General features: G+C 36.8%; 1 pseudogene; it reads left to right on the top strand.

Annotated features, from left to right (window-relative positions):
• The first annotated feature begins 12337 nt into the window (after window positions 1-12337).
• On the top strand, window positions 12338-12680 carry LOC114221064 (small ribosomal subunit protein eS27 pseudogene; annotated as a pseudogene).
• The last annotated feature ends 8321 nt before the right edge of the window (window positions 12681-21001 follow it).

Genomic DNA, 21001 nt, shown 5'->3' with positions numbered 1-21001 from the left:
GACACTTCGCAGATGTGATTAAGTATCTTGAGATGGGAAGATGATACCGGATTATCTGGGTGGACCCAATGTATCACAAGGTCTTTAAAAAAGAGGGAGACAAGAAGGTCAGGGAGGGAAATGATGTGACAGCCAAAGCAGAGTCAGAGAATTAAATATGTTACACTGGTGGCTTTGAGGATGGAAAAAGGGACATAAGCCAAGCAATACAAGTAGCCTCAAGAAGTTGGCATACATAAGGAAACCGATTCTCCCCTAGAGCCTCCAGGAAGAATGCAGCCCTGTTAATTCCTTGATTTTAGACCAGTAAGACCCATTTTGGACTTTTGACCTCAGAACTGTAAGATACTAAATTTGTGTTGTCTTAAGATACTAAGTTTGTGGTAATTTATTACAACAACAACAAAAAACAAGTACAGTGTATTATTCTGAAAATAAGATTTTTCTTAAGAACTATATGATAAAAGAATAATGCTGTAGATACTTTCATGTGATAGATGGTTCACCAATCCTCTGTTTTTTTAGATCTCTTCCAAAGGAAAGCTACTTCTTATAATTTTTGCTCTCAAAAACTAATGATGTATTGTATGGTGACTAACATAACATAATAAAATAAAATTAAAAAAAAGAAGAAGAAAAAAGAATAACACCTCTAATTTTGGTGTTAATTTTCAACTGGGTGGATGATGGTACTACTTAATGAATGGGAAAGATGGGGAAAAGCACTATTGTTGTTTGGTAATTAATTAGCTCTTTTTTGGCTGTATTAAGTTTGAGATGTATATTAGATCAAAGCTGGTCCATGAATTATATATTGTCAGTGACAAGGTAAGTACAGAAATTATGAGTAAGAATTTATAAGTATTTATAGCAACTTGAGAGATCTGTGATATCCAAGCATGTGGTGAGTAAACCTGTCACATTTAACTGTGTGTTGACCAGTTTTTCTCCTGTCAAATTCAAATGATGAGTTGCATAGGGCATCAGCTACGTACTGGTTATGCACTTTAAGAACACATTACAACATGTGATAATTTAATGTGATAATTGTAACCCAGAAATGTGTAAATTTGAAATCCATTTTTTGCCAAAAGAATTTAAATGCTGTTATAAGTGCATAGGGTGAATTACTGGAATTGGCTACCGATGAAAGACTGAAGATGAATTTTGAAGATGGAAATTTTCCCATTTCCATCAGCCTACATCTGGAGACTGGTTTCTCTATTAGATGTTATTGAGGCAAACAATAGAAACATTTTGCATATATATACATCATTCCCTGAAATAGAATTGTCATCGATCCAACATAGACTAAAGAAGAAGCAAACTTAATCATTATGTTAAAAACTTTAAATGTTGATATACTTGTTTATTCAAAGTCTACTAGTATAAAATTTAATATGTGGGATTACTATTTCACTTTTAATTTTTGTTTAGTGATGTTTTCAGAATTTAAAAAATTATTCAAGTGTTGAAGCAACTGTCTATTAATCACCTATATGCACACATAATAAGTCAGAGAAAGAAATACCATATGATTTCACTCATATGTGGAATTTAAGAAACAAAACAGATGAACATATGGGAAGGGGAAAAAAGAGAGGAAAACAAACCATGAGAGACTGTTAAAGGAACAAACTCAGGGTTGATGGAGGCAGGGGCAGGGGGATGGGGAGGTGGGGTGTTGGAGGGGGTTGGGCTAGATGGGTGATGGGTATTAAGGAAGGCACTTATTATGATGAGCGATGGATGTTGAATGTAAATGATGAATCACTGAATTCTACTCCTAAAACCAATATTGCACTGTATGTTAATTAAAATTTAAATAAAATTTTCAAAAAAAGAAGAAAAAGAAATAATACATTGACGTGATCAAGAATATAAATTGTGTATAAGGTCATAGGACTTAATGAGATCATCTAGAAATAGATGTGGCTTAAGAGGAAAAGGGTATTCATCATGGACCCTCAGGCAATCCACAAGTAGAAGTCAAATAGATGGGGTGGAAACTCCAGTAAAGGAATATAGGAAGAAGTGATTAGAGAGATTTGAAGAAAAAGCAGGAATACACTATCACTGAACCCAAATACTGAAAGATTCTAAAGAAAAGGAATAGATCAACTCTATAACATTTTTAAAAATATTTATTTATTGAGAAAGAGAAGGGGGAGGGGCAGAGGGAGAGAAAGAATCTCAAGCAGACTCCCCACTGAGCAGGGAGCTTCACGTGGGGCTTGATCTCCCAACCCTGAGATCATGACCGGAACTGAAGCTGAGAGTCAGACGCTTAACTGACTAAGCCACCCAGGCACCCCTCAAGTCTATAAAATTTGGACATGAGACTGATAAAGACAAAAATGTGACCATTGGATTTGGTAACATGAAAGTCCTTGGAGATTTTCTCAAATGGTAGAAGTAGAGGATTTAGTGTAGTGAGTTGGGAAGAGATATAAAATTAGGAGATGAAGTAAGTTTTGCTGTAACAATGTATAGAAAAATGGAATGATAATTGGATGGAGACATGGAGCCAAGGGTGTGTGCGTGTGTGTGTGTGTGTGTGTGTATGTGTGTGTGTGTGTGTGTTTTGATAGGAGATTAACCAGGATATATGCATTCTCATGGAAATAATCCACATAGTGAGAGATAAATTAGTAATAGGAAAAGAGATAGATAGTTCTAGAAGAAGGAAAAAGGGAATGGAGGCTAACATACAACTGGTTGTCTTGCCCTTTGATACAAGATGTGATACTATAATCATAGCAAAAAAAAAGGAAGGTAGAGAGTATAGAATAGGTACTGATAACCAACAATTACAGATAAACATAATAAACAGTGTGACAAGAAATGTATTCAGGTGAAGAAATAAGAAAGCAAAATAGTTCGTGTTATTATAGATAATTCAACTGGAAACAAAAAGTAAAATGCTTTACATTTCCCTGATATTAAGCAAGATAATATCCTCCTTCTACCACACATTTCCAATACAATATTATCAACAAAAGCATTTGCCATAAATAAATTTCTTTCTGTTTCCATAGTTAACATATGGAAAAAAGTCAATGTTCAAATAAAAATTGAAGAATAGTTCTATTACCATCATTTTTTACCTGAATCATTGCATTTGAGTGTTTCTACCACGTCGTATTTCCAAAAAAACTAACCCCAAATAGAGTCTTTTCATGTCACTACTGTTTATGGTATAACTGCTCTGTTTCCTTTGACTCGTTTTCCACCTCCCCAAATCTCAGATAACGTGCCTCTGCCTCCACCGATTTCTTCCAGTGAGGTTTTCTCCTTCCTGAACAGCCATGAGCAGGACACAATTTCATGAGCCTATTCCTGACTTTTCTTTCACTAATGAAAAGAGAACACATTAAAAAGAGAGGGAGAGAAAGAGAGAGTGAGAGAATACTTTTTAGAGGTTTTCTTAGCTTTGATGTTTTATTTTGTTTATTTTCCTGCTAGGGAAAAAAATGCAAAACATGCAGACAGTAAAAAGGCCTCCTGTGTGACTCTTAACTCTTCTCTTTATTTCTCACCTGGGTCTTATACCAACAGTACACAAGGAATCAAACTGAGATCCTGCCACTTGGAGAAAAAAAATATTTAGATCCTTGGGGCATTTCCTTAAAGAGAAGCAAGTCAAAGCAAAGTCGGGTGAGGGAATGGGTGAGTTTCAGGTGCTGCCTGTGAGTCCTGTGTCTGTGGAGCAAAATGGTGGAGAGGTAGAGAGTGGATACTGAGATGCTGACCTCTCCCCGCTCCTCCTTTCCCTCCTGCTGTGAGACCTCACTGTGGAAGTAAGCCAGAATGGTAACAAGGTGTAGGTTCTGGTAGGAGAAGTAAACTGCAGCCAGCGGTGGAGGAAGGTGGGAGGTGACCTTACCCAGGGCTTGGGCAGTGGCTACATTAAAGGAATGTCTTTTTTATTTTATTATATTATGTTAATCACCATACATTACATCATTAGTTTTTGATGTAGTGTTCCATGATTCACTGTTTGCATATAACACCCAGTGCTCCATTCAGTATGTGCCCTCTTTAATACCTGTCACCAGGCTAACCCATCCCCCCACCCCCCTCCCCTCTAGAACCCTGTTTGTTTCCCAGAGGAAATGGTTCCTTCATGGTTCATCTTTAGCCAGAAAGCAGTTGCATCATCCTTTAAAGTACATCATATTTGGGCTATAAGGAGAGCATAATAAAAATGGTGTATTCTTGAACACTAATTTTTATGATTTCTTCAAAAATAGGTAAATTGATTCTGTTGTTGTTGTTAATATATTTGGATTGAGCACTTTTCAAGTACATTTCTCATATCCCCAAATCACCCCCAGGTTATTAGAAAATACAGGTAAGTAGAGGGACAGGCCCCAAACCAAGTACATAAAAGCCGATGATATGTCTGTTTCATAGTTGAGGCATTTGGAATGAAATGAAACATACTTTGGTTATATTGTGTAATAAAAGTGGGAATGCAGAGATCTGTCCCCTTCCCCTTTCCGTGTATGGAAATTGTTCTAAAATTCCAATTGTTCTAAAATTTCACTACGGGAAAATAAATAATTATTTTAATAATTTTTAAATAATTATTTTAATAGTTTTTATTTTACAAAAAGAAATGAAGAAAATGAAGTGATTACATTGGTATATTCCTTTAACTTAATAATATTTTTTGAAATATGACAGGGTAAGCTCCCTTCCTTGCATTTTTTAAGAATTGTATTAGCTGTTTTTGGACTTTTATTCTTCAGTATGAATTGCAATGGAGTTTGTCATATTCCATGAAAAATCTAGTTGTGATATTGCTTGTAAGTATATTGACATTGTAAATTAATTTTGTGAGAATTGCATTTGTCCCTCCTATTGGTCCTTCCATTCACTTGCTCCACTTAAGGTCTTTTTTATGTCTTTTTTTGCACTTTGGTAATTTTCCCCTTTTTAGTAAATGAGTGCTTTGCGTTTATATCACTAAAGCAAATATTCAGTTACAACCAGGTATTTGACTAATACAAACTGATGATAGGTATTTAATATATTCTTCAATTGATTCTCATTGTATATGTATATATACATGTATATATATTTAAGTTTTCCTATAATATATGTATGTTTATTTTTGTGCTAGAATGTCTTTGTTCGGTTGAGTTCTTAGGAATTAAAATTACTTTAAAGATGGAAATATTATTTATCTGAGCTAGTCAATTCCTAGATATTTCAGGTAAACACGTGCAAAGGTGGAAGCAATCATACTATATATATTCTTTTGAAAATCATTTGTTTCCCTTGGCAGTACACTATGGGCTTTTTTCATTGTCATTACACATTCTATAACATTATTTGAAAGGTTGCATGATATTCCATTATAAGAACTTTGATACTTGGAACATTTTTGGTCTTTAAATGTCCTGCATTCAAATACAAACACTTGCAGACATAGAGGCATCTTAGATCCTTATCAATACACATCTTATCTGAAATTAAATTTTCAGATTCTTTCTAATAATTATAGCTGGCTGAGAGTAATTCCTAGAGAATGCTACTTAAGGTAGGTATTTGGGCAGAGGCAGGATTTGGGCAGTGGCTACCTTACAGGAATAAAGAGAGCATGGGCAGAGAAGGTGAGGAGAGGGTGCCAAACAACAACAGGTTACACTTCACGATTTCAACAAGGACCCACTTTGGATGGAGAGATCATAGGTAGAGGGTAGAGTGTGGAGCTAACCCAGAAGCTAAGCAACAGAGCTGAATGATGTTTAGGGCAGAGAGAACATGGTCACTTCTGTGTATTTACTAGGCTTTGTGAAAACTTAGATGCTGTTGAATATCTAAAGTGTTCTGAAACTCTTCTCTGGCCTCTCAGTTGAACAATACGGGCTGGCATCCAGAGTTAGACACATTCATCCAACTCACTGCCTTCTTCTTGCACTCCTGTCTGGAAGGAGGATGTGGAAAGAGTCATAGAAGGCATTGCAAAGGTCATGATTGTTGATTCTTAATGGACTTGGTGCCCGGTGTGATCCAAGTAATAAGGCAAAGAGGAACCAAGAAAATCCTCCAGCTCCTTACCCATTTTGGTCTGTTTAACCTTACTTTCTATTAATTCTAATACCGATCTTTTTTTTTTTTAAGATTTTATTTATTTATTTGAGAGTGAGAATGAGAGAGAGAGAGCACATGAGAGGGGGGAGGGTCAGAGGGAGAAGCAGACTCCCTGCTGAGCAGGGAGCCCGATGTGGGACTCGATCTCGGGACTCCAGGATCATGACTTGAGCGAAAGGCAGTTGCTTAACCAACTGAGCCACCCAGGCGCCCTCTAATACCGATCTTATAAACCAACTAAACCAGACCACTAGATGCACATATCAAAGTGTTTTTCAATCACACTCCCTTCATCTTTTCTATTCTACCCCCATCAATTCTCCCCCTCCCCCTATATCGCCATTAACACCCATGGTTTAGTCATTCTTCAAGGCCCAGATTAAGCTCTTGCTTCTTTAGAAAACTTTCCTGACAACATCTACTTAACAAAAGAACTTCCAAGTTCAAATTTCCATTTTACCTACTAACTGTGTGCTGCTGAATAATAATTATAACAACATGTAATCGAAGACTAACTTAATCTCTAATGATTTGTACTACACAATTTGACATTTAATCTGTCACCTAATTATTTTGTAAATTCTTTTGTTGAAAGATACAAAGGAAACAGACTTCTCTTGGGTTTCCACAGGGTCTAGGATGGGTTTATATAAGTTAAGCAGTTACTGTGTTGCTACGCTGTTGGGTGTCCAGGCTGAAATTTCAGATTGTTCATCAATATCTATTTTTTTTATTTCTTCTACTTTTTAGGGTCTAGGCATAGAACTACACTCCATTTTTCCTAGCTTGTTGCATTTGGGTGGGGCTCTGTGACTAAGTTTTGGCCATGAAAATGATATATGCCATTTCCAGATATGGTTCATAAAAATTTGCCATGCACCCCCACACACTCCCTCATTCCGTCTTCTCTTGTTGTAGCAATCTTGGAGGTCACTTAAAGGTGATGACATCAAGAACTGGATCCCTAAGTCACCACTTAAAGGAGGCCCACCCTGAAATGTCACCTGAGCATCTGCCAACTGAACAACATCTGCACTGGATTTTTTGTGGGTAAGAAACAAACTTATTTTGCTAAGCCCCTGAGAGTTTGGCATTGTTTGATACAGCTGTTTGCATTGGTTTTTTTACTCAGAGATGTGACATAAAAATTATATAAGACTCTACACTTGAGCAGCCCCAAGTCTAAGTATATAGTTGGTTTTTCAAAGAAAACATGTATTTTAAAGTTTCATGTTTCCAAATTCTAATTTGCCATTCTTGTAATCTGAGTAATTCTCAAAATTAAAAATGGCATAAATCAATAACCTCTTTATTTTTGTTGGCAAAATCTCTGTATGGCAACAATTTTGTTTTCTGCATGTCAGTCAGAACTCTATGATGCAGGTAGTGATCAAGGCTTATTAAAATTTCTCAGTGGAAATGCTTGCTTTTATTTGGTAAATATGACTCAGTTTTGCTTTACGAAAACCAAGTAGTCTTTCCATTGCTACTAACACATATAACCGTCTATGTGGGCATACATAGTGTGTTGTGAAAATAAAGTAGATGATACAGCAGAGCACACATCTTAATGATGATTTTCCTATTCTGTTAACTGTCTTTATATTAAGGGAGAAGCAGAAAATGATTTAACATTTAAATATATTAAGTATTGTTAGAATGAAGCAATGTTCTGAAGTCAAAATTTTTGAGTGTATCTTATGTGCTTTCATCTTTTGAAGGCTTAAAATCCATTTGAAATTGGCTCTTTTATTTCCATCAGCTTCGTGGTAAAGAGGACAGCGTCCACAAATTAAATTTGTCCTTGACAATTGGTAAGAAAGTGAAGCAGGGGTGTTTGAGATGCAGCACATACCTGCTATATGCTAGCACACAGCTGTCGTGGGTCTTTCTCTGGGAAAAAAAAGACCAAGATTGTGATCATAATCTTGAAATATCATCACCTGTGGTATTGGTGGCTTATCACCTGTAAGAATACTTATGAGTTTTAGGTAGAAATAATTCTTACATTTATCAAGAATCAGGAAAACATAATTTTACTTTCTTCTATCAGAGAAGGCTAACATATTCTTTTTTATGTGATCTTCAAGCATGCTGCGTTAAGTCTTTGTATCATGATAATATTTCCATTTCACAGGGTTAGCTATAACAGTGTAGTTTAATCATCTGTGAGTTTATCATTTTATTTTGTGTCAATTGTCAGCGACATGAATATAAAGTATCTTTTATAATGATTCTGGTTTTAATGGCTAGGTTTTTTTAAAATTCATATTTCTTTCCTTGGTTTTTCTGCCTGTCCTTTACTAACCTTTATAGTCTTATACCTCATTTTCATGTTTGAATATCCTTCAATGTGTTCTACAAGTTCTGTAGTTGTAAAACTATTTTATATGTATATGTGTGTACGTATAAACACACACAAATGTTTGTGTGTATAGCACTTTTCATTGCTGTGATTTTAGTTCTCCTATTATCCTTTCATTTCACAAATATTTAATGAGTGTCTTCTATTTGCCTATTAACATGCCTACTAATGCCTACTAATATCTTGTTAATATCAATTATCCAAAGATGAGCAATACTGACTTGCCCTGATTTCATAGGGCTTACTGTCCAAAGAGGGAGGCAATCATTAAAAAATAATTATGCAAATAAATGTAAATGGGTTATATGATGCTTTAACTGCATCTCAAGGAAGCATTTGACTTGGTCTAACCAGAGAGATCAGAGAAGAGCTTCCCTGAGGATAAGTATGAGCTAAGATATTGGAAGAAAGGAGAAAGTATTTCAGAAAGCTGGAGCAACAAGTGCACAGGTCCTGTGGTAGTGATAAGGAAAATCTGTGTCCTAAGATGGCTGACTGAGCCAGTGAGAGAGTCCCAGTCCTTGCCCAGGGGCTCTTCTGGGTTCTTCTCCTTGCCCTGCCTCGTGCACGTGCCAAAAGTGCCAAGTATAGGGAAGTAGAAGTGTATAAATTGCCCCCTTTGTTTGTGCTCGGGGCTCAGACCTTTGGAGACCACTCTCCTCTGAGCCTGCCGGTGTTAAATAAACCTCCTCTCCTCCAAGATCTCTGAGTGCCACTTGCTTCTTCCATCGGGCGATCCAGTCCAGGTTCCCTAACAGTAGGACCCACAAGGTACACTGGAATTGCTGAAAGAAAGCCACTCTGACTGGAGTATAGAGAACAGAAAAGGAATTGTAATGTGAGTTGATACTGGAAAGGTCATCTGGGGCCAGACCAGGCAGGAGACTGTAGACTGCATTAGGAAACTTAGTCTTTATCTTAAAAGCAGTAGTAAACCATCCAATAGTTCTAAGAGAGGAAGTGGTATGATAAAGATTTCATTAGAAAGAAAGTATTTCTGAGAAGGCTGAAAGGAGGGAGCAGATACAAAGGCACCATCTCCCCATCCTCATCTCCTGAAGCAGGCTATAATCACCTCACAGATACAAATAAAAATCTTTACTTGGCTCTGGCCTCTCGTATCCTCCAGGCATCTCATAAATGAAAACCTAACTGAATATCAGGCCCCCAGCTGGTATCTGAGTAATAGGGAGCCATCTTAAGTCTGTAGGGAGCAGCGCATCCCATGAACTGAACAATGGTGAGTTTCCCCGCAAGAGCTATGGATCATTGACTAAGAGTTAATGCTAGGCTGTACTCATGCTAGGGAGCAGCTGCATTAGCAGGACCTCTTTCCTGAGCTTTCTTTGGATGTTTCAGACTCTGCTGACCCGATGGAAATGAAGTCCATAATTTCAGCCATGATCATTAACCCCCTGCTTTATGTTTTTACCAATCATTAACATGTCATTTGTGTTTGACTCTAAAGATAGGCTTTGAGCCCCGGGAGCCAGGACTTCATTGCAATGGGGACCAAGTAACAAAAGGGGAAAATGGATGACAATTGCAATGACAAACTGTCCTGGTCACCTGTTAGAAAAAAAAAATATAGTCTCTTTCTAAACAATACAGATGGCACTAGGATTTGTATTATGGAAAAGTAAGGACATGTGCTGTTTCCTAGGAGGAAGAGTGGTTGTGATAGCTGAGAACTGTCACCATATCCTGTAGCTATTGAATACTTTAGGCCAAGGAAGAAAAACATGAAAATGTTTAGGAGATATCTAGCTTCAGCTCCCACTTGAGTACAAACCATGGGTTTAACATGAAGTTGTCGACATCAGTTGAATTCCTCAAGCATTGGTGATCAGGCACTGTACTACTCAGTCTCATTCCTGCCCAGATGATCTTTCTAACCATTTCTCCCTCCTTGTTTTCTAGTTATTGTCATCAAATGGCTTAAATCGATGCAAGCTCGCCATCCATGGTTTGCCCCGTCTGTTCCCTTTGTGCTCTCCTAAGCTTGCTTTCTATGCCTTTCCATCCTTCCAGCCCCTGGCTAAGTTCTCCACCTCCACGGAGACTCCCCTGATGGCGTCTGCCCAAAGAGCATAGCCTCTCCTATGAACGCAGTAACCTGTATTCAGTAGCTGTGTACTTGTTGCAATGCTTTTATTATTATTAAAGTCTTCTATATTCTTTGCTAGTAAATCTCAACTCCCCAACTCAATGTAATCTCTTTGGTGTTGGATCCCTAGGGGAATCATATATTCACTGTTGTTTAATGAACAAAGTTTAAGTTCTCTGGGTCTGAGAGGTATCAAAATAATCTTTTTGCTCTCTTTGGTTTCAGGAGTGGGAATTTCATATCAAATATCATAACAGATCTTTGTTAATTTTTACCTTCTTTTTCTTGAGTTGTATACTTGGACACTAAATTTAATTTTCTCAAATTAATGTTGCTTGTAGCTTAAATCTGCTGTGCCTGTATGCTGTCATTTGTGTAATTTAAGTATGCTCTTAGTTATATATGCCTTCACATATTTTTAAAATTTCATAATATTTATATCATTTTATTTTAATAATTATATGGGAAGAATGTGGAATTGTTTATTAAATTATCTTTGGTTGATAAAGAATCCCCACATATTTATTTTGTTAATTAGGCTTTACTGGGTGTAAAATAATATGACTTGAAAATAATATAGATGTATCATATAGACCATTTAACATGAATAGTCATTAGTATATATCCATAAAAGAATGAGGAATGAATCAAAAGAATTAAAAAAGAAAAAAGTAGCATGATGCCTCAATAGTTATTAATACTAAGAGCTACTTTTATTTTGATTATGTATGTTATTTTTCAAATAACAAAATAAGCTTTACTACCTCAGAGTCTTTCATATGAGGCACACATTATTATAAATATTATTTAATTTCACTTAAAAAATTAACAATAAAACAAATCAAGCATCATTCACTCTTAACTTAGCAAAACAAGTTTTCTTTAGGTATAATGTAAAAATCCAGACCATAATGCTTTTCCTCCACTACAGAAAAAGCTCTTGTGTACACTTTTATATATCAGAAAATACATTTGATGGATGATCAACCTCATTTTTTAAATATATTTCTTTTTCTACAATGTGCTAAAAATAGTTTCAAAGCTAAAAAGCATGACAAATCGCATCTGTTTCTTATTTGGAAAAAGGCTTTTGCATTATTGCATTTTTACACAATTGTCATCATTCAAAACTACTTTTCCTTCTAGCGAACAACACTTGTCTTTATCCATGTGTCAGCTGCTGGCAGAGCTGACATATTATTTGTTGGCTGATTTCCCATATGCATTACCTTTGTGTACTGTTCCTTCTTTGTTTAATAACCCACTGTATATTTTATTTGTGACCTTACTAAGAGCAGGTCTTTGTTGCATTGTTAGGATATAGAAAATTCCACTGAAAATAGTATAAAATAATGCCCTGGAAAACCTATTTTTATCCATGGAATTTAAATCACTTGATATAAATCTCGTTATTCTGAAATACAGACGATGGTAAAATCTGAACTTTATTTTTTGATATTAGAAAGTGTATCAGGGCATCTGGGTGACTCAGTTGTTAAGCGTCTGCCTTCGGCTCAGGTCATGATCCCAGGGTCCTGGGATCGAATCCCGCATCGGGCTCCCTGCTCCACGGGAAGCCTGCTTCTCCCTCTCCCACTTTCCCTGCTTATGTTCCTGCTCTCGCTGTCTCTCTGTGTCAAATAAATAAAAAAAAATCTTAAAATAAAATAAAATAAAATAAAAAGTGTATCATATACAAAAAAGCAGACACCTAAATTAACATAGTCCGGAGGATATAGATTTAAAAGTAATTTGGCCCTTTTCCGGCGGTGACGACCTCCCCACGAGAACATGCCCCTCGCGAAGGATCTCCTGCACCCGTCCCCGGAGGAGGAGAAGAGGAAGCACAAGAAGAAGCGCCTGGTGCAGAGCCCCAACTCCTACTTCATGGACGTGAAGTGCCCCGGATGCTACAAGATCACCACCGTCTTCAGCCACGCGCAAACGGTAGTTCTGTGCGTCGGCTGCTCCACCGTGCTCTGCCAGCCCGCAGGAGGGAAGGCCAGGCTTACAGAAGGATGCTCCTTCAGGCGGAAGCAGCACTAAAAGCACCCTGAACCAAGATGAGTGGGACACTCTCCCAATAAACAGATTTTGGATTAAAAAAATAAATAAATAAAAGTAATTTGGCTAGTTTTCTGAGAAATGGGGTTAAGGTTGAGGAATAATTATAATTAAAATGGAAGACTCTGCCTCTAAACACACACATTAGATTGTGCCCAACACCTTCAGATGTTTTATCCTTCTGATAACGCACAACAGAGGAAGGAATATCTAGCAGCCTGTTAACTACTCTCTCTGAAAGCTGACATTGGATATGGGAGTGTACTTGGCAGGGGAGTCTTGCTGTTTTTAAAATTAGCAGTCTGTGAAGTGAAAACTGAACTGCATTATGTGATAGTAGACCAAAGTGGCATTCTACCATAATCTCAAACTTCTTTGGGACAAAATAGTATTTCTTGGCCTTGGTTTGTGTTTCTACAGAATGAAAGATTTCATTTATATTATTCTAAGATCTTCTTAGATCTCAGGCCTTTCCTTTGATTCTATGGTTGACTATATTTAGAGACAGTGATATATACCACCTATGATTACAGATTATCAACCAAAATTTTCTAGTAGTGTTGAGCAGATTTCTTGACTTTTATTTGGCTTTTTTTGTTGAGGCCTGGGATGTTTGTAGAAAATACAAAGGATCAAGGATATCTCAGATGGATGTAAGCTCTCAGGGGCTTCGAGATTAAGCTCTGGAAAATGTACCCAGATAGCAGGCCTCTCTCTTGCTCCTGGAGTAATCGCACCCATCTGGAACTTTGACTCAGGCCTTCTGTTACCGCTTTTGTTCACAAGTGGGAAAGAAAGAGCAGACTAAGGCACATACTTGTGAATCATATCTATTATGTGATAAACTTTTAAAAAAAAATTAAAACTATCATCCTTGATATTTTAACATGAAGAGGACTTGACAAAAATAACTTCAAATCTGTAGGCTTCAGTATCTTCATGTGTAAAACATTGAATTACACACATTGGAAAAACATACTAAAATCCCCTCCAACTTTAATACTCTCCTTGGCTGGAGCACAGACTCTCCTAAGTCTTATAAAAATTAATGACCCTTAGACCTGGGTTTCCACGGGGTATGCATTACACAGAATTGAAGGAGGAACACAGGGGCACCTGGGTGGCTCAGTCATTAAGCGTCTGCCTTCGGCTCAGGACATGAGTCCAGGGTCCTGGGATCGAGCCCCGCATCGGGCTCCCTGCTCTGCAGGGAAGCCTGCTTCTCCCTCTCCCACTCCCCCTGCTTGTGTTCCCTCTCTCGCTGTGTCTCTCTCTGTTAAACAAATAAATAAAGGGCGCCTGGGTGGCTCAGATTGTTAAGTGTCTGCCTTCGGCTCAGGTCATGATCCCAGGGTCCTGGGATTGAGTCCCGCATTGGGCTCCCTGCTCAGTGGGGAGCCTGCTTCTCCCTCTGCTTCTTTCTCTGTCTTTCATGAATAAATAAATAAAATCTTTAAAAAAAAATAAATAAAATCTTAAAAAAAAAAAAGAAAGAGGAACACAGAGTCCAAGGAAGGAGTCAAAGTATGGTGGTTGTTAAGATTACAATAACCACTGCTACATATATTTGTCGGGCATGTCTAAGTTTTAAAGTGTTTACCCATGTCAGATAGCTCACTTGGTCATCCTCTAAACTCTTTAACATAATTACTGAAAGTAATACTTTCCTTTTTCTGCAGAATAAGAGAGTGAAATTCAGGAAAGCTATTTACTTAGAAAATAATGGCATGTTAGAATCAATACACTCACTTGATTTCTACAGTGATCCTCACATTTAACATCCATGGACAACATCTGAATAGCATGTCAAGTTTGCAGATTTCTGGCCTCCACCTCTCATTTAATAGGATTACGTGAGGCCTAATATTCTCTACCTTTACCCAACCTCTCATGTGATTTTGATGCATACTATGAAGAATATTACCCTATACCTTTCATGAGGGCCAAATACTATTTTCTTTTTCTTCACTCTCAGCCTTAAAAATAGGCTACATTTCATGTGCTGACATTATATATATACATATATAAGTGCTGCTTCTGAAAGACAGCTTATCAGAGGTATGGTATTACTACCTCTTATTATAATTCTTTTTCAGTTTTTATGTTATGATACCAAACAAATCATTCTTTACCTGCTTGATAATCTCATAAAAATATATTACATCTCACTGCATGGCAAAAAAAAAAAAAAAAAAAGAAAGAAAAGAAGTCTCAGCTTAGCATTCAAAGCAATTCATCAATGCTTTTTCTGACTCTGTTTCTGTAATAGCTCTCTCAGATATGGTCATGTCTATTTCAGTGTCCCTTCACTCCATGCTAGTGATGGTGTGGTGTCACACTTGCTCATATTGAGATTATGCACAAGAGGACTTTAAATACAGAGTTAACCAAGTGGATCACAGAGTAAGGTAGACCTCATTGGGTTTTCCAAAACCATTTAAATCCTCTGAACTGAATCAGAAGACAATCCATTTTACCTTCACTGTAAGTCTTGATCTTTTTTGAGGAAGGAATTGAACATTGTTAATAAGCAGATTGTTCTGTTATTCATCAGTATCAAAAGGACTGGTTATAATTCTGAAAAGATTAAAATCCCCAAAGAATAAATTGGCCTTCCTTCTGAGCATATTTTGTCAGGTGGATAATACATTGACCCCCACAAAAATTGAACTCTCCAAGCAGTAGAGGGTAAGTGAAAGACAGAATAACTAAATTAAAAAAAAAATTAAAAAAAGCATTTGTGCAGAGAACTCTAAGTTATCATAAACACATGTACGTTATTTTACATTACTAATGTTTGCATCATTTACACATAAACATTTTAGTACAGGGTTGAATAAACAAAATAATGCTTACTGAACTTTATTGAAAATTAAATGAATTTTCAAGGATAATTTTAACCATATTTGATATCTAGTGTTTGCACTGTCAGAAATTAACCCAAGCTAAAATATGGAATGCCGCTCTATGCTGAGTCTCACAGTTTTACATTCTTCTCCCCCTCGGTTTGTGCTAGTTGTGCTTATGGGAAATCCAAGAAATGGAGTTCTCCCTCCTGAAAAGAATATGCCTTGCATTCACCTCAAAAAAGGTAAAGGAAAGCCAAAACCATTTAAAGGCATCATGTTTCATGGGTTTTCTTTGTAACCCTAACAGCCTGAGGAAATCAAGACAGGAGACGAAGAGCAAGACCACACCCCACTGCATGGCAGCTTTCAAGGAAGGTTTTAAGATGCCAGGGGGGTTGTCTTCATTGTGCACCCAAGGAGGCTAGAGTCCAGGCCCCAGGGTTTTGAAACAGTTCAGAGTATCTGTACCCGCAGCATGTGGCAGAAGCAAAGCTCGTAGATATTAAGGGACGAATTACAGGGCTCAGAATAGAAGTTCCTCAGAAAAACCAGTGAGAAGAGAAAACTAGAGAAGCTTCCCCAAATGTGCTTTGTGCAAAACCTGGGACCCGAGCCTGAAAGTGGTAGAGATGAGCAGGAAAGCCTAGTCATGATTAAGGTTAAATTTCCCACCAACCCAGCAGGACTGAGTCATGGAATCCATTTAAATTAACTACGCAAACAAAAATGGAGAATGTGTTGTTTCTTGCATTTCAGAGTTCACTCATTAATTAAGATTTACTTGTTTTTCAACACAGTGTTCCTTATGTACTCTTTTTAATTTGTGACCCATTATAAGTTATATTATACATTTATGACCAAGAATAAAAGCAATTTTAGGCTTTGCAATGGTCAAAATCATCAGAGTGGCCACTTTTCAGCTGAAGGATGAACCACTGAATGAATGAGTATAATCATACTATCTGATCTTTAACGACCACTGCACATACTCATCCAGTAGGAAGTAGAAGGTTTGCAGGTGGATTCATTTTAAAATGAAACTATTTTAATAGTTATTTTATTTATTGTTAATAGTAGACATTAAAATTGCAACCATTTTTGAGAACTCCTGAACTTATGGTCCATGCAAAATTCTTAATTTTAGAATTCATAGAATTTAAAGTGGCATTGGACCTTGTATTTTTAATTATTTGTTTACACACTTCCTATACAGGTATTTCTTTTCTCTGTAACAGGTGTGCTAGTGCCTTAAGAGCATATGTGATATCTTCTACTACTGAATCCTTCACGACCCCCCACCCAGTAACATTTATTAAATATTTTATAACAATCTTTGGACTATACTTATGTTTAAAATTAAAACTCCCAGGGGCGTGTGGATGGCTCAGTCGTTGGGGGTCCGCCTTCGGCTGGGGTCATGATTCCAGGTCCTGGAATCGAGCCCCGCATCGGGCTCCCTGCTCTGCGGGAAGCCTGCTTCTCCCTCTCCCACTCCCCCTGCTTGTGTTCCCTCTCTCGCTGTGTCTCTCTCTGTCAAATAAATAAATAAAATCTTTAAAAAAATAAAATTAAATAAAATTAAAGCTCCTAAAACTTAATGGAGAGAGATAATTGACATGTCACTTTATCTTCTTGGAAAGGCCGTTTCAGCTCAATAAAATGATTTTTTTTAAAGATTTTATTTATTTATTTGAGAGAATGAGAGACAGAGAGAGACAGAGACAACAAGCAGTGGGGAGGGGCAGAAGGAGAGGGAGAAGCAGGTACCCCGCTGAGTATCAAGCTGGATGCGGGACTCGATCCCAGGACCCCGAGATCATGATCTGAGCTGAAGACAGACATTCAACTGACTGAGCCACCCAGGTGCCCCTCAACAGAATGATTTTTAAAATGAACATAATGTTAGGGAGAATTTGTTTCTCTGAAATAACTGAAATAAATAAGTTATTTATGCTACATCTTTCTCAGATATAAGCTATGTTGAAGTTCCAAACTACTAAATATTTGCTGTATTTGTTCATCAATTTGGTCATTTTCTAAAAAATTACCATCCACTGAAGAAAAAGTGACTCTCATCTTTAAAAGCTATATTGTGTAAATGTTCTAACAATTACATATTCTCCTTTATTTTCCCTATACACTCATCTAAATGTCCATTCTCTTTCTGCCTTTTCTAACTCTCTAGGAACTCTATCTCCCAATGATAACACATAGAGTGAGAAGTATGCCTTCCCATTGTGTTAAGTGGTAAAAAAAAAAAAAATAGCCTTTGGTGTAGGCGGTTAGCTAGGTCTTGTGATGTTTTGACTTCCTTGTGAGGCTACACACACTGATACAACTTTCAGTGGTAGCAAGTTTTATTCTGTGTTCCTTTCTTATTACCACTAATGGACACCTTGGATGTTTGACCTGACTTAGATACTTACAGGGAGAACTGAGGGAAAGCTTATTGTATGGTGCGACTCTCTTGGCTTTGATGTTCTGTAAACCACATGTATGATTGCTTTTAGGGGAAAAGTTCAAACTCTCTGCACTTTAGACATAAGTGAATTCTCTCTGAGACTCAGATTTTAGTCCTGAATCATGAAGTGTGTAAGGGGTATAAAGCAACTAAAGATTATTTCTAGATGTTGAAAATGTAGGCCAGGTTAATAATTCATATTAGTAGTACATTTTGAGAATTGATGCTCTTAGGATTTCAGTGAGAGTGTGTCATCCCTGTACTCTAGGGTGTTTATTTTGTTTTTCTCTCTCTTTGAATCCCTTTCAATACAGGGACAGAAAAGGTTTCATTGGTAAATACCATAAACCCATGATAATGTCATCTACTTCAGTATCTGTTGTCCTCAGATTATGACAAAATTTCTGTTGGGTCACTGAAAGTACAAGTTAACTCTCTTAAAAAGGAATTATAAGCAATAAGATTGTGTCCTTATATTTTTGTGTCCTGTATTTTTAAGTAAGTAGTTTAGTGAAGGATGCTTTTTTCCTACAGAAACAACACTGTGTATGGTAGTGAGGTTTTTAACCCAATCTACAAAAGTTGGCTCAATCATGCATAATATATCAAAAAGAAGCTTATATAACACATTTATCATAATGGATCTTCCTTCCTAGAAATAGTGAAGAAGAGAAATAATAGAATATGTACCTTTTTACTGGGTACCAGGCCAACTTTAGGACACAATTTTTAAAGAGGCAAACATTGATTATTCTACAACCATCTCTCTCCTGAATGGCCGGTAACTTGCATCCATGTTACTACTCCCTATCTTGTATAAGTGGCAGACACTATTAATAAATCCCAGAGCTTTTTCATGATGAACTCATATTTGCCTTCAGAATCCTCAGGACAGTGACCTAAGCTTTGATAATGTATTCATTTGTCAGACTATTAAACTGAATCTCAAAAAGGAATAATATAGCTTAACAGTAATGTTTTTATTGAAAATACATCATAAGAAGTAAGAAGGTGAGAACCTAGTGACAGGTCACTGAAAATCAATGACAAGAATATATAAACAACTTCAAGTTATTAACCTTCTGGGGGTGGATCAGTGGTCTCATAATTATATATAAGGGATGACACTATGCAACTTATTAGTTCTTCTCTTTAAGACAAAGCTAAATCCATCAGTAACAACAGCACCTAGTTGTTTTTAAATACTAATTAATATGACTAAAAATGTCATGGAACAATAGAATGTTACCGACTAAATAGAAGGACTTTTCTTGCTACAGAGCTTGTAAGATGCCTAGCATGGTGTCCAATACAGAATAGGTGTTCAATATGTTTATTACTTCTTTCACTTGCCTTTCATTCAAATAATCTAATTCAAGTTCACTATGATTATTTTCTTAAAAGATTATTTAAGGATATTACATAGGATGTTCCTGTTAATATAAAAAGTGCATGGCAGAAAAGTAATAGTAAGATATATGTATATTTATTAAGTATCCACTTAGAGAGGAGATGGGCTTCCTGCCCATCTGGCATCCAGAGCAACAGCCAAACCAAAACTATTGTTGCTTGAGAGGGTCACAGAGAGTTCAGGTATTCAGAGAGCCAACGTCCAAGCCATATGCGCAGGGTGGGTTATTCTCAGCAAAGCCTTTCATAGAAGATCTTAGCTTATAGCCACTGATAAGAAGGAACTTTATTTTAAGAGGATTAAGGCTAGAATTATTTGTTCATGATGATTGCCAGGATAGCAAAAACTTTCTCCCAGATCCTGGTAGATGAATCAGGAAACTCAGATCAAAAGAGCTGACTGCCAGGTTAGTGACCCCAAGGAGATGCTATCACAGACTCAATGTTTGTTGGAAAAAAAAATAGTTCAAAAGATTGGGAGGAGTCATTTGAAAAGGTAGTTGGTGTTGCACTGGTTACTGATAAGCAACTATTAATACATGGTTCTATTCTGTGAGTAGTGGCTCATTTCATTATTGTACTGTGATGAGCCCAAGATCTTGTAGGCCATCTTCTGGGGACCCTTTTAGGACCCAGGAAAGAATTCCTAAAATCTGGATCAAGAAAACAAAAGGCTCTGGATACCTATGTGTACCCCAAGAATGGGGGCAGGTGGGATATTTGGGACCCAGGATATCTCTTCTAAGTCCGGAGGTCTCTACAAGCAAAGGAGGTCTGTTTCATTCATTTCTTGGTTCATTCATTTTATATATTCTTTCAGGGAACCAACTATGTGCTAGGCACAGCTATGTGCTGTAAATGAATAATAAACATGATCTGATCAACACATTCTTTGCCCTTATGACTTACAAAGCAGTGGAATAGACAGACATTAATTAAGTAATCACAAAATACATAATTGCTAACTGTGATAACTGATGTGAAGGGAAAATACAATGAACTCTGGTTTCACCAATGTTGGTATCAAGTTTTCAGAAGAAGGAAACATACTCAGGGTACATGTTTACTGTGAAACATTAAAGTATAAAATGTTAGAGCTGAAGGAGGTCTTGGAGTTCATCTAGGTTTTAAAGTTCATTATTTTGTCAAACTTAAGTCTTGGGCTAAAAAAATAAAATGAATGGCCACGGCTTCATTTTTAATTTTAGTTGGAACTTTTATTTTCAATGATGGAACAAGTTTGGCAATTATATACAGCGCTATGAAGCAAATATTCCAAATGTTGGTGATCAGCTTCTACACACTTTTTAAAACCACATATCAAAGTATAGTAATGGTTTCTATGCAATATTCAAGTATATGCCTATCAAGAAAATTTTAACTCAGGATTTCGGTAATAAATATATGAGTTAAAACTGAGCCAACAGAATTGTGTGATTATGTATGATTTCTTTATAGTTATGGAAACATTTGAAAACTGTTAAATTCCACTTACATTGCTCTAATATTGTAAATACCCAGTTGTGCTTATTTGAAATGTCCTACTGGAATAACTCCTAAATAGAAATATCTTAGAATAAGTTTGCTCAGTTATGGTGAAAAAAAAAAAAAGAAAGAGAGAAAGAGATGAAAATATGAGAACA

This window comes from Eumetopias jubatus, unplaced genomic scaffold (assembly GCF_037043125.1).
Source record: "Eumetopias jubatus isolate StellerSeaLion01/CBP00866 unplaced genomic scaffold, mEumJub1_p1.0 scaffold_1, whole genome shotgun sequence".
Classification (NCBI taxonomy): Eukaryota; Metazoa; Chordata; class Mammalia; order Carnivora; family Otariidae; genus Eumetopias; species Eumetopias jubatus.
The sequence above is the reverse complement of the archived record's forward strand: the minus strand, read 5'-3'. Positions and strand labels throughout refer to the sequence as shown.